The sequence below is a fragment of the Triticum aestivum genome, chromosome 5B, assembly GCF_018294505.1.
Source record: "Triticum aestivum cultivar Chinese Spring chromosome 5B, IWGSC CS RefSeq v2.1, whole genome shotgun sequence".
NCBI classification, from domain to species: Eukaryota; Viridiplantae; Streptophyta; class Magnoliopsida; order Poales; family Poaceae; genus Triticum; species Triticum aestivum.
Window position 1 is genome coordinate 582,249,201 of NC_057807.1, and position 14,047 is coordinate 582,263,247.

The following is a 14,047-nucleotide window of genomic DNA, read 5'->3' on the forward strand; positions in this document are numbered from 1 at the left end:
AAGTAAGATGACATGATGTACAGGGATAAACTCAAGCAATATGATATAAACCCCATCTTTTTATCCTCGATGGAAACAATACAATACGTGCCTTGCAACCCTTTCTGTCACTGGGTAAGGACACCGCAAGATTGAACCCAAAGCTAAGCACTTCTCCCATGGAAAGAAAGATCAATCTAGTAGGCCAAACCAAATCGATAATTCGAAGAGACTTGCAAATATAACTCAATCGTACATAAAAGAATTCAAAGAAGATTCAAATATTATTCATAGATAAACTTGATCATAAACTCACAATTCATCGGATCTCGACAAACACACCACAAAAAGAGATTACATCGAATAGATCTCCACAAGAGAGGGGGAGAACATTGTATCGAGATCCAAAAAGAGAGAAGAAACCAACTAGCTAATAACTATGGACCCGAAGGTCTATGGTAAAATACTCGCAACTCATTGGAGGGGCTATGGTGTTGATGTAAAAGCCCTCCGTGGTGGAATCCCCCTCCGGCAGAACGCCGACGACGGCTCCAAGATGGGATCTCACGGATACAGAAGGTTACGATGGTGGAAATATTTCTTCGGTGGCTCCCTGGATGTTTTTGGGGTATGTAGGCTTATATAGGAGGAAGAAGTACATCGGTGGCCGCCCGAGGGGCCCACGAGACAGGGGGGCGCCCAGGAGGGGTGGGCGCGCCCTCCTATCTCGTGGCCGCCTCGGCTGATTCTTCGCTTGCACTCCAAGTCCTCTGGATCACGTTCGTTCCAAAATCACGCTCCCGAAGGTTTCATCCATTTGGACTCCGTTTGATATTCCTTTTCTTCGAAATACTAAAATACGCAAAAAAACAGCAATACGGGATGGGCCTCCGGTTAGTAGGTTAGTCCCAAAAATGATATAAATGTGTAAAATAAAGCCCATAGACATCCAAAATAGGTAATATAATAGCATGGAACAATCAAAAATTGTAGATACGTTGGATACATATCACTGCCCTTCCGATGATGCGTGAGTAGTTTACCACAGACCCATGGGTCCATAGTTAGTAGCTAGATTGCTTCTTCTCTCTTGATGTTCTTCGAAACAATGTTCTCCTTGATGTTCTTGGAGTTCTATCCGATGGAATCACTTTTTGCGGTGTGTTCGTTGGGATCCGATGAATTGTGAGTTTATGATCAGATCTATCCATGAATATTATTTGAGTTTCTCTGAACTCTTTTATGCATGATTACTACAGCTTGGTATTTATCTCCGATCTATTGATTTGGTTTGGCCAACTAGATTGATTTATCTTGCAATGGGAGAGGTGCTTTGTAATGGGTTCAATCTTGTGGTGCTCAATCCCAGTAACAGAAGGGGACATGACACGTATGTCATTGTTATTAAGGGTAAAAAGATGGGATTTATTTATATGTGAGTTTATCTTGTCTACATCATGTCATCTTGCTTAAGGCGTTACTCCGCTCTTTATGAACTTAATACTCTAGAAATATCTTGGATAGCGGTCGATATGTAGAGTAATAGTAGTAGATGCAGGGAGGAGTTGGTCTAACTGTCTCGGCCGTGATGCCTATATATGATCATTGCCTTGGATATCATCATAATTATTTGTTTTTCTATCAATTGCCCAACAGTAATTTGTCTACCCATCATATGCTATTTTCGATGACAGAAGCCTCTAGTGAAAACTATGCCTCCCGGGTCTATCTTTTATCATATATTAAAACCAAAAATACCTTGTTGCTTCTCTACTTTATTTATTTTATTTATCAAATACCATACAATTTTCTCTGATCTATCTATCAAATACTATGCAATTTAATCTTGCGCGTAACCATCAAGGGATTGACAATCACTTGTTCGTGTTGGGTTGCAAGGATTTGTTATTTCTGTGTAGGTGTTGCTAACGAGATGTTTGGTTCTCCTACTAGGTTGATAACCTTGGTTCTTAACTGAGGAAAATACTTATCTCTATTGTACTGCATCATTCTCTCCTCTTAAGGGAATTCCAACGCCACAAGTAGCAGGAAGAATTTCTGGCGCCATTGCCGAGGAGACATCCACTAGTAGAAAAAGGGCCATGCGTGCCGGTTCGTGAGGGCCATTTGTCCCGGTTCCTGAACCGGGACTAAAGGGTCATAACTAAAGCCCTATACGTTTAGTCCCGGTTCTTTCAGGAATTGGGACAGATGGGGCTCCACTTGGCCGCTGCGGCTTGCCTAGGCAAGGGGACCTTTTATCCCGGTTGGTGCCACCAACCAGGACCAAAAGGCTTCCACACGTCAGCAGTTCAGGGGCTGGTTTTTTGTTTTTTTCCTGAAAGGGGTGGGGGTTTGGGGGGTTTTGGGGGTTTTGCAGGCTTAATTTAGAGGTTTCATATATTATGCTAGCTAGCTAATAGAGAGGAGTGTCCTCTCTTATCTCCGTGCTTGGTCGATGCTACGTATAAAGAGGACTCGACACGCTAGCTAGCTAGTAAGAAAATGAAGGAAACCATTAAGTACAGAAGATCGTCATGAACATATACACAGAGAGAAGTGATTGACCTCTCCTTCTCCGATAGATTGGTCGAACAACAAGTTTTCGTATATCTATCTGACGCTACTAGCTACATCTGAACCCAACTTCCACATGGTATTCTCCATGTTTGTCCATGACATGGTCAAGAAAGAATCCCGCCAATTCCTCTTGAATTGCTCGTATGCGATCTTGTGGTAGGAGTTCATCCCGCATCTGCACATATAATTTCAAGAAGGGGGTCAATACATATATATGAATGAAACTGAACAGAAATGATGGTAAAAAAATAAAATTGTGAATATTATTGCTTACGCACTTCATATTGTTGTTTAGGGTAGCCCCGCTCACAGGTGGTGTGGTGGATGAACTCGCAAATGTAGTGTCCACCCAAATCATTCCCGCGTTCCTGCCACAACCACTTCACAAGAAATAGAGGTCAATCAAACTGATAAGAAAGCATGCTAAATGGTATTGATGAAACTAGATAGAATCAATGAGAGATGCGCGGAACTAGCTAGTAGCTACTACTTACTTTCGGGTGGTCAAATCGCAGTTGCGCCGGCAGTCCCGAAGCTTGTGTGGAGAACTTTTTCCAAACCCTGCCAGACAAAGAAAAACAATTACTTGATATCAGGAAATGAACAAAGTTGCCGATATGGTGCGATAATGATCGATTGAACTTACTTCTCGAGCATTTTAGTCATGGTCGCATACTCCTCCGGATCTTTTCGTTTGGAGTCTATGACGGTTACTAGTCCCTGCTCAAGCTTAATCTCTAGCAGAATAAAGTGCAAGCTGCGCACGCATGCATAACTCATCAATTACATTACTATAACCTCGAGTAATAAGGGAAACTGAATATGCACAAGACAGTAACACTCACTTGTATTCATAAGGAAAGAGTATTGTAGCTTTGTTTTGATTTTGAAGTAACGATGCGAGCAAGTTGGTCTCGGTTTCTCTGGCAGAATGTTTAACACTCCATTCATCCATGAGATTTATGTTAATGAACCCAATATCACCTACTTGTCTTTTCTTCAATTCGGCGATCTTCAATCTGCATAATATAGTGAGGATAATTATATATACATGCAATGAAAGAGTTGAGCTATATATAGAGACTTAATTAATTACAGAGAAGTAGTACTTACAGACAGCAGCAAGTGATGATTGTTTTATCGAGAGCCTTTTGATAAAAAAAATGGAAGAACTCCTCATATGAAACTAACAACACATCAATTCCAACGAGGTTGTGCTCCTCTTTAACTCTCAGCGACAAAGTATTTTTCCCAGACTTCCTGCAGATGTCCATGTACCAATCATGGAATCTTCGCATCATCGTTGTTAGGGAAGTACCAGGTCTGACGAGAGGCTTCCCATGCTTGAATCTTAATGTGTCCACCTCCATTGTTTCAAAAAAAGTTGCATCATCGTCGGTCATGTAATCTCTACGATTGGTACCGGGCAACATCCCCAGAAGATTAGCGACGATATCGCTAGACACATTGAGCACGGGGGGCACGATTTCTTCGCTTGTTCGCCGAGCTGGGGAATTTTATTCCCTTTTCTTTGTTCTGCTAGCCTTTGCCGAGCTGTACTACTAGACGCCGGTGCAGCCGGAGCGGCTGCGGCTATCTTCTTTCGTTGCTGAAGAGGCGGAGCAGCCGGAGGTGGACTGCTACGACGCGCATGAGCAGCCGGGGCGGCGGTCTCTGTGTTCCGCCGTTGCTTACGAGGCGGCGAAGGAGGAGGCGGGCTGCTCGGACACACCGGAGCAGGCGGAGAAGGAGGCGGAGTACTGCCACCCTCACGCGCCGGAGCAGGAGGCGGAGTGCCCTGATCACTCGCCGGAGGAGGAGGAGGAGGCGGAGTGCCCAACTGACTAGCAGGAGCCTTGAAGTTCAGAAGCTTGATGTGCTCCTTCCACCATAGACACGGAGTATGCATAGCAAGACCTAGCCGAGTCTCCCCATCACCTGTAGGGTGGTCAAGCTGGAGCTCCTCAAATCCCTCCGGTATTTCGTCCACCATCACAACAACATAGCCTTGTGGAATGGGACTGCAGTGAAAAGTTGCTCCGGGTGAAGGAGGGAATACAGAGCCGACAACCGCCTTGACTTTGAGCTGAAGCCATTGCGTCATAAGGTGGCATTGGTGTGAATCCGTGATAAAATCCACGGGGTAGCTAGGACCCGTCAAGTCAGGCTGCTGAACGAGCTCAGTGGAAGCCACGCTTCTTCTCCGCTGAGATGGCGGGGTAGCTTCTGGGGTAGCTTCTTGGGCAGGATCTCGCAGCTGCTGGTTCTCAACATCTCATTCCTCTAGCTTTCTTACCCTTGCCTTAAACTCCTGTAGTTTGCTCTGCTCGTAACCGCCTGCACCGAGAAACCCAACCTTCCACGCAACAGAGCCTGGCGTGCCTCGTGTTCGTCCAGGGTGCTCAGGATTCCCGAGGGCCCTTGTGAGCTCGTCATTCTCTCTGTCGGGAACAAACTTCCCTTCTCGCACTTTGTTGATTGCGTTCCGAAGCTTTATGACGGGTGTTGCACATTGCTTGTCCGTCCAGCAGCACTTCCCTGTTTCAGGGTCCAATGTTACACCAGCCCCGAAGAACCAAGTCCTACAATGGTCTGGCGAGTGCAATGTCTCTGGTTTGACCCCTTTAGCAATCAGGTCCTGCTCAGCCTTGTTCCACAACGGCCGGGCTTTGAGGTAGCCACCTGACCCCATGCGATGGTGATGCTCCTTCTTTGCAGCATTTATCTTGTTAGTCGCTGACATCTTCTTACTCCTCTCCGATGTCTTGTTGGCCATAAATGCGGGCCAGTGATCTCTTATCTTCTCAAATCGGCCGGTGAATTCTAGAGTCTTGTCTTGGCCGACATATGTTGTTTTCAACTCATTCTTCCACCTCCTGAATAGATTTGCCATCTTCCTGAGAGCACAGGACTTGATCAATGGCTCTATAACTGGATTCTCTGGGTCCTCCTCTTCCGGTAGGGTGAAATTTACCTTCAGCGGTTTCCAAAGATATTCTTTCTGTCTATCTTCGACAAAAGAAACTTGTAGCTCATCCTTCTTAGGCTCATTCCATAGCTCGATGCTGATCGGGATCATGTACCTAACAAGAACCATGTATTGAGCAGAAAATGCTTCCTTGGTCCGGAGGGGTTTAATCGGTTGGCCATCGCACGCGATTTCTGTGATCGTGAACCTTTCATCCGGGCGCAACTTTTTCTTCGGGCCTCGTTTCTTTACTAAAGTATTGCTTGATACGTAGGGCTATATAAAAGAAGAAAGAAGAGTTAATATATCTACATACCAAAACAATTAATGCATCAGTTAGCTAGTCAGCACAGGCTTAATATATATATATATATATATATATATATATATATATATATATATATATATATACCTCGCCGGACTTTGCAACAGCTGATCCCGACTCTGTTCGGTCACCGGGGCCGTCATCACGGTCGCCGGAGCCACCATCACGATCATGACCATCCTCCATTGTTTTATCACCGCAGCCTGCTTCCTTTCCTTGCAGACCTTCTTGGATGTCGTTGAGAAATGACAAGACTACATCACCTCCGTCGCGGATTATGTCCCCCAATATCTCTTCATGATCGAAGTCTCTTTGATGATCCATAGTTTCTACAAATATTATAACATGGCAATTAATATACAAACATGAGAGATGGATATATCGAAGTTATCGGGGAGGGGGTATATCGACAACGACGACATATACATAGAAAAAAATGTTATCGGGGAGGGGGTATATCGACCCCCCCTCATGTCGAAGTTATCGGAGAGGGGGTATATCGACCACCTCTCTCATGATTGTCCGACGTTTTTCTAGTGTCAAAGGATTCAACAAAACCATGTCTTCATCATTAGGCGAAAGTAACAGGCGCATGATGGTACGAAGTTCTCCAAAGTTGTTTTGGAACGGAGTCCCAGATAGGATAATTCGCTTTTTGGTACAAAGTTCAGCAAGAGCCTTTTGAATATCGCTATTTGGAAGGCCTTTGCTGAAATTTGTACCAAAAGGTGGACTATCCTATCCGGGATCATCATTGCTCATATATCCATAGTCATATATAAAAACTTTCTATATATGAACAAAAAACTTTCTATGAAAAATAACATTTTGACATATTTAGCATATTCTAAATTTTCCTAACTCTTTTACAACCAGAAAAATTACTCCAACTTCATGACAGTACCCACACTCCTTTTCACCAAAAACCTTCTGATCCATAGTTCAATTTTTTCAAATTTCATTCAAATGAAATTTGAATCAGATTCAGTAGCTCCTTCTTCTCCTCTCCTCTCCTTAATTCTGCTCTCCATGGGACCATGTGGAAAAGGGAGTGGGGGCGCACTTCAAGGGGGTCGGCGACGGCTGATGTCCGGTGACGAGGACGGCGGGCTCAGGGCGGCACGCGGTGACAAGGACGGCGGGCTTGGGGTGACGCGGGGCGGCGTGGGTAGGTGATGGCGATGACGCGGGGTGGCGCGCAGCGACGGTGTCGGGGCGACCTGAGGCACAGGCGGCGACGAGGGCGGCGACGACGGGCGCGGGCGATGGCTACGGCGATGAGGAGCAGGGCGTCGGGCCAGAGGGCGGCGTCGGCGGCGGGCAGAATGAGGAACTGAATGAGATTTTTGACAAGTGTCGTATATATAGCGAGAGCTTTGATCCCGGTTGGTGGCACAAACCGGGACCAATGCACCCCTTTAGTCCCGGTTTGTGCTACCAACCGGGACCAAAGGTCTCTTTTCAGCAGTCCAAAGGGCGAGAAGCAGAGGCCTTTGGTCCCGGTTGGTAGCACAAACCGGTACTAAGGTGGGCCTTTGGTCCCGGTTGGTAGCACCAACCGGGACCAAAGGCCCACCTTAGCCCCGGTTTGTGCTACCAACCGGGACCAACGGCCTTGTGCTGCCCGCGCCCAGATGTTTAGTCCCACCTCGCTAGTGGAGAGGGCCTCGGAGTGGTTTATAAGCCGCACTGCGGCTGCCCTCTCGAGCTCCTCATGCAGGTTTACTGGGCCTAATCACGTACTATGCTGCTTGTGGGCCTACTAGGCCTTCTACGGGCCTGAATCCTGACCCATCGTTGGGTTTCTAGTCGTATTCAGGCCGTGGTGGCCCAGTAGGTGGCACTTTTTTCTTTTTCTCTTTATTTATTTTATTTTGTTTCTACTTACTTATTTTTTTGTTTTCTTTTATTTATTTATTTATTTTATTTTGTTTCTACTTACTTATTTTTTTGTTTTCTTTTATTTATTTATTTATTTTATTTTGTTTCTACTTACTATTGCTATTTTTATTTATTTTATTAAAGTTTATTTGTTTTACTTTATTAAAGTATATTTTGTTTCTACTTATTTATGAAAGTTTATTTTGTTTCTACTTATTTATTTTATTTTGTTTCTATTTATCTATTTTCTTTTGTTTTTTGCTTTTCTTATTTATTTTATGAAAATTCTTTTTATTTATTTATTTTATTAAAGTTTATTTATTTTACTTTATTAAAGTTTATTTATTTTACTTTATTAAAGTTTATTTTGTTTCTACTTATTTATTAAAGTTTATTCTGTTTCTACTTATTTATTTTATTTTGTTTGTACTTATTTCTTTTCTTTTCTTTTTAGATTTTTTATTTATTTTATGAAAATTCTTTTTGCTTTTAATGTTTTGAACAGAAAATACTTTGACAATTTTAGTTGCATAAATTTTATATAATTTTAGTTTCAATAATACTAGAGGTTTATGAAAGCATTTTAAATGAACTCTGAAAATGTTGAAAGTTGGCATGGTATCATCATTTCACCCACATAGGATGTGCTAAAAAGTTAAGAGGGCTACGACAAAAACTGGATGCACTTCGTGTACAAAACAGACGATCTCTTTAGAAGTATCAGGGTTTTGGACAAAAACTCATCTGTTACAAAGGGATTTCATTTGTTCAAACGTAACTGCAGTGATATTCTACATCAAAGGCATCATCATAATAGTTGTTGATAGAAAGTCTTCACTTTTTCTTCGCTTGTGCTCTTTGCTTATTGCACCGTAACCATGGATAATCTTCATCATTTAGCAGGGTGCTTGGGTCAGCCTTGACTTTGAGGGAGGAATTTCATGAAACTTTTCATAATCTTCAGACACGCATGTCTTGCCCTCCAATCCCACGATGTCTCTTTTTCCTGAAAGAACTATATGACGCTTTGGGTCATCGTATGATGTATCCTCTTCCTTATCTTTTCTATTTCTCGGTTTGGTAGACATGTCCTTCACATAGAAAATCTGCGCCATATCATTGGCTAGGACGAATGGCTCGTCTATGTACCCCAGATTGTTCAGATCCACTGATGTCATTCCGTACTGTGGGTCTATCTGTACCCCGCCTCCTGACAGATTGACCCATTTGCACTTAAACAAAGGGACCTTAATATCATTTCCATAGCCAAGTTCCCATATGTCCACTATGTAACCATAATATGTGTCCTTTCCCCTCTTGGTTGCTGCATCAAAGCGGACACCACTGTTTTGGTTGGTGCTCTTTTGATCTTGGGAGATCGTGTAAAATGTATTCCCATTTATCTCATACCCTTTGTAGGTCATTACAGTCGAAGATGGCTTCCTCGCCAACGAGTACAGGTCATCAGAAACAGTTTTGTCACACCTGAGATGTGTTTGGAACCAACTGCCGAAACTCCTGATGTGTTCACATGTGATCCAGTCGTCACACTGATCCGGGTGTTTGGGGCGCAGAATGTTCTTGTGTTCATCGACATATGGGGTCACTAAGGTAGAATTCTGTAGAACCGTGTAGTGTGCTTGAGACCAAGAATGCCCGTCCCTACATACTATTGTGTCCCCTCCTAGCATGCATTTTCCACCCAGTCTCCCCTCATACCGCAATTGAGGGAGACCTATCTTATTAAGGTCAGGAATAAGGTCATATGAGCTAAAACTAAGATGGGTACTGGCCAACACTTTTTTCATGAATGCAAATGACATGCACATATAGGTGATGCTTTTATGAACATTTTGATATCTTTTTGAATTTTTTGAGTTAGTATGAATTTTTTATGAAGTTTTCAAAGTGATGGTCAAACGGTCAACTGGCAAAAGTATAAGAGGAGCAAAGTGGTTTGGGCAGGAACAAGTGTTTTCGGAAACTAGGGGTAAACCTGCCGAGTGGGACACAACTAAGGGCACCAAATTAATTATACCTATATATAATTAAGTGTGTCAAAAACCATTACAAAACATCATGAATAGATAATTAAGTGACCAAATTAATATAAGTTCACATCACATTAAAACCAAAGCACATACATAGTTCTCGTTGAACAACATATAGCTCTCCAGAGCATCTAATTAATTAAACCATACATTGGAACTATATAAAACATTTCAATGTGAAAACAAATGCGATCATAATTGCAACCAAGGTAACAATTCACCCAATGACATAATGATACCAAGCCTCGGTATGAATGGCATATTTTCTAATCTTTCTAATCTTCAAGCGCATTGCATCCATCTTGATCTTGTGATCATCGACGACATCCGCAACATGCAACTCCAATATCATCTTATTCTCCTCAATTTTTTTTATTTTTTTCTTCAAGAAATTGTTTTCCTCTTCAACTAAATTTAACCTCTCGACAATAGGGTCGGTTGGAATTTCCGGTTTACATACCTCCTAGATAAATAAAATCTATGTCACGTTGGTCGGCATAATTGTCATAAACAATAAATGAACCAAATAGTTATAAATATAATATATACCACATCTAAATCATAGACAGGACGAGGGCCGAGGGGGGCGGATACCAAAACCATCACACTTAATAATAAGAAGCAATAATAAAAGTAAAAAAATTATACAAGTATCTATATAAACATACAAGTAAGATTTTTTTTCCTTTCAAAAAGAAGATAAGAACAAGAGGCTCACCACGGTGGTGTCGGCGACGAGATCGGCGCGGGCGATCGACGGCGGTGAAGACGGGACAGGACGTGATATACCGCTAAACCTAGACAAATATTGAGGAAAATGAAGCTTGGAGGTCGAGCGTGGAGAGGAGAAAGCTTAGGTAGTGTGGCTCGGGCATTCCATCGAACACCTTGTATGCATAGGAGGTGAGCTAGAGCACCACAAAGCTCTCCAACGACCGGGCAGAAAACAGAGCAGTGGAGTGCTCTGCTCGCGGGCGAGCGGGTATATATAGGCAACTCATTGGTCCCGGTTCGTGGCATGAACCAGGACTAAAGGGCAGCCTTTGGTCCTGGTTCAAGCCACCAACCGGGACCAATGGTGGTGGGCCAGGAGCGAGGCCCATTGGTCCCGGTTCGTCCCACCAACCGGGACCAAAGATGCGAGACGAACCGAGACCAATGTCCCCACGAGGCCCGGAAGGCCCCCTGGCCTCACGAACTGGGACCAATGGGCCATGGGTCCCGGTTCGTGACTGAACCGGGACTAATGGGCTTATCTGGACCGAACATATGCCATGTTTTCTACTAGTGATCATCAATATCTATCAAGTACCTACGCATAAATCTGCATCTCCTTGCAATTATTTTATTTGCTATTTGCATCTCGTTTTTATCTCCTCCACTTCTAAAAAGTTTTTACAAAAATACGAAAATATTTTGTGTGTGCCTTTCTCTTGCTTGCTTGTTTGTTTGCTTTTTCAGTATGACTAGCATGACTGTTCCTCAAGCAGAGACAACGAGAAAATATGAAGATTCTTGGTATAGATTAATGAACTCTTATCATGTTTGCACCACAAAGGGGGATATGAAAAATTTGCTTCACAATTTTTATGTAGGATTAACCATGCCCCATAGACAACTCTTGATTTTGCCACAAATGGTAATTTTATTGAATGTGATGCCAACACTGCTTATGAAATAATAGAGGGTATATTGGGGGTTCCATTACCAGAAAAGGGATTTGTTCTTACTCGGGAGGGAATTCAAATATTAGACAAACAGGGTGAGATGCATTTGGGGTGAAAGAAGAGAGGAGATAGCAAATGGACCCGGCTGGTCTTCAGGATGGATTAGGTGCAATTTGAGGTGGGATCGGGCTATGGGGTCCCACGCGCCCCATATCCGCCCCATAATTGGGCTGGATATGTGTTGCGCCGGTCAGCCCAGACGTTTGAGAACCGTCTAGATCAAAAAAAGTGACCGGACAGTGACCGGGCGGCGCGTCCGTACGTAGGAGGTGGATTTGAAGCGCCCGGATGTAGATGCTCTTACTCAATGCATCTCTCTTCTCATTAAATTATTGTCACATAAGTAAATTTGCTGAGTTGGACCTTACGTTACTGCTGAAGTTACCCCCCACTGTGGGGTATTCTAACCACGTAGCCCACGCTCAACTACTCCAGTCTACGTCAACCGATCGGCAGCGCCTTTTCCATTTCCCGCCATGGCTTTCTCCGCCAAACCGACTTCAGTTTCTTCAGTGAACCTTGCCTGCTCCTTTTCTTCAGCTACAGATGCTCCAGCCCCTGCAGGCATCAGCTCCACCGCATCCGGAGGCCGGGTCACGCTGCGGCACTCGCCCAACAGTGTGAGACGGACCTCTTCCTTGTCTGCCGGACGTGCGCCAAGAGGTCGCGGCGGAGCCCCGTGTAGAGCGATGGTGCCGGGTTTTGCAGCATCGAAGGCGCCTGGCCTGCGCGCTGAAGGAAATCGTGGGGCGCGTCCTCGGCATCGAAGGCGATGCCGCGCGTGCATCGCGCCCGAACATGGGGCAACGACGAACTCGTCATCGCGAACCGTATACTTTGAGTTGTGGGACGGAGCTGCGCGGCGAAAAATAGTTCAGTGACTATATCTCCATTACACGCACGCTCCCACGTCAATGCAGCCCCGGTCTATGGAAACCACAGTGGAAAATATTACAAGTAACATTTCCGTCAGGAAGGAGCCAGTCATTTGCCAAAACGCGACATTTGACCTGATCGAGCAAGTACGTACGTTACGTACGTACACTCCACTTGGCTTTTTTTTCCCCTTGAAGAAACACACAAGCCGCGTGTCTTTTGTATTTAAGAGAAGATGGGGAGCCATACATCGTTGTACCCACTCCACTTGGCTAATATGGTAGTAGTATTATGGTTCTGCGTGCAAGAGCATGTCATGTTAGTGACTGGGTCTGTTAGACAGTTACGACCGAGTTGACTTGCCATCTTCTTCTCTCTTTCTTCCCGATAATAACGAGTAGATTTTCGGCAGCTACTTGTAAGCGGAGTATATATAAGCAAGTTTTCACAGCAACTTCAGCGCAATCAAAGCAGTAAAGCTCAGTAGTATACAACCAAAACAAGCTCAGGTTGTGGATCATAGGTAGCTTAGCTTCTGCCACCTCAGACCTCTAGCTAGCTAGGTCGATCAAAGCGCATCATACTGACCGATGGATTCGGACCGCTTCAACGTCGATGAGCTGAAGCATATCTTGCGCGACGGTTCTTCCGCGGCGAAGATTGACTGGTACGTTATATGATCCAGCCAACCCGATTTAGTAGCATAGCCTGATGATCTCTCCACATGTGTCACAGGGGCAACGAGGAGCACCGCCGCTGCGTCGTCGCCTGCATGGTCAAAGGTGCTTACGTCCTGGAGAGCGACAGAGCGACGATGGACAGGAGGGAGGAGCTCGCGCCGGCGTGGTGGGAGAGCTTTGGCTTCCACCTCGAGAATGAACTCAGAGAGCAGAAGCCCCCCATCTTCGAAACCATCTATGGTGCCATCTTCAAGTACGCGCCCTGCCCCCGCACGCCTCCCCACCCGCGTGCTCCACGGTATGTCGTCGCCTTTAGGGGCACCATGCGCAAGCACCCCGAGTGGTCGGTAGCGACACAAGACATCTACCTTGACTTCAAAATACTGACCAACAAACTGAAGAAACGCACGCGCTCCAAGCTGGCGTACGCGGCGGTAGACAAACTTATGGATGGCGAAGCCGGCCTAGGAGGCGACGACGTCTGGCTCGCCGGGCACTCTCTCGGCGCATCACTGGCGCTGGACGTGGGTCGGGACATGATGGAGAGGCGAGAGCTGAACCTGCCGACCTTCCTCTTCAACCCGCCGCAGGTGTCGCTGACGGCGGCCATGAACTTGCTGAACGCGCAGGACGTGGCCAAGAGGCACCTGCACTTCACGAGTTACCTCTTCAAGGCCGGTGCGGCAACGGTCTCGGGTCGCCACCAGAAGCGCATGGAGAAGCTGTTCGACCGGCTTTCCCCATGGGTGCCGAATCTGTACCTGCACGAGAAGGACTGGATCTGCCAGGGCTTCATCGACTACTTCGAGCTGCGGCAGCGGTTCGTGGACCGATTTCCCTGTGTTGCAAGCAAGTTCATGACACTGTCGTACCGTGACATGCTCTGGCGCCTGCTTGGCAAGGTCAAGGAGCGGCCGCACCTCCTTCCATCGGCGATGCTGTGGAAGACCGCGCAAAGCAGCCTCAACGCGCACGGGCTC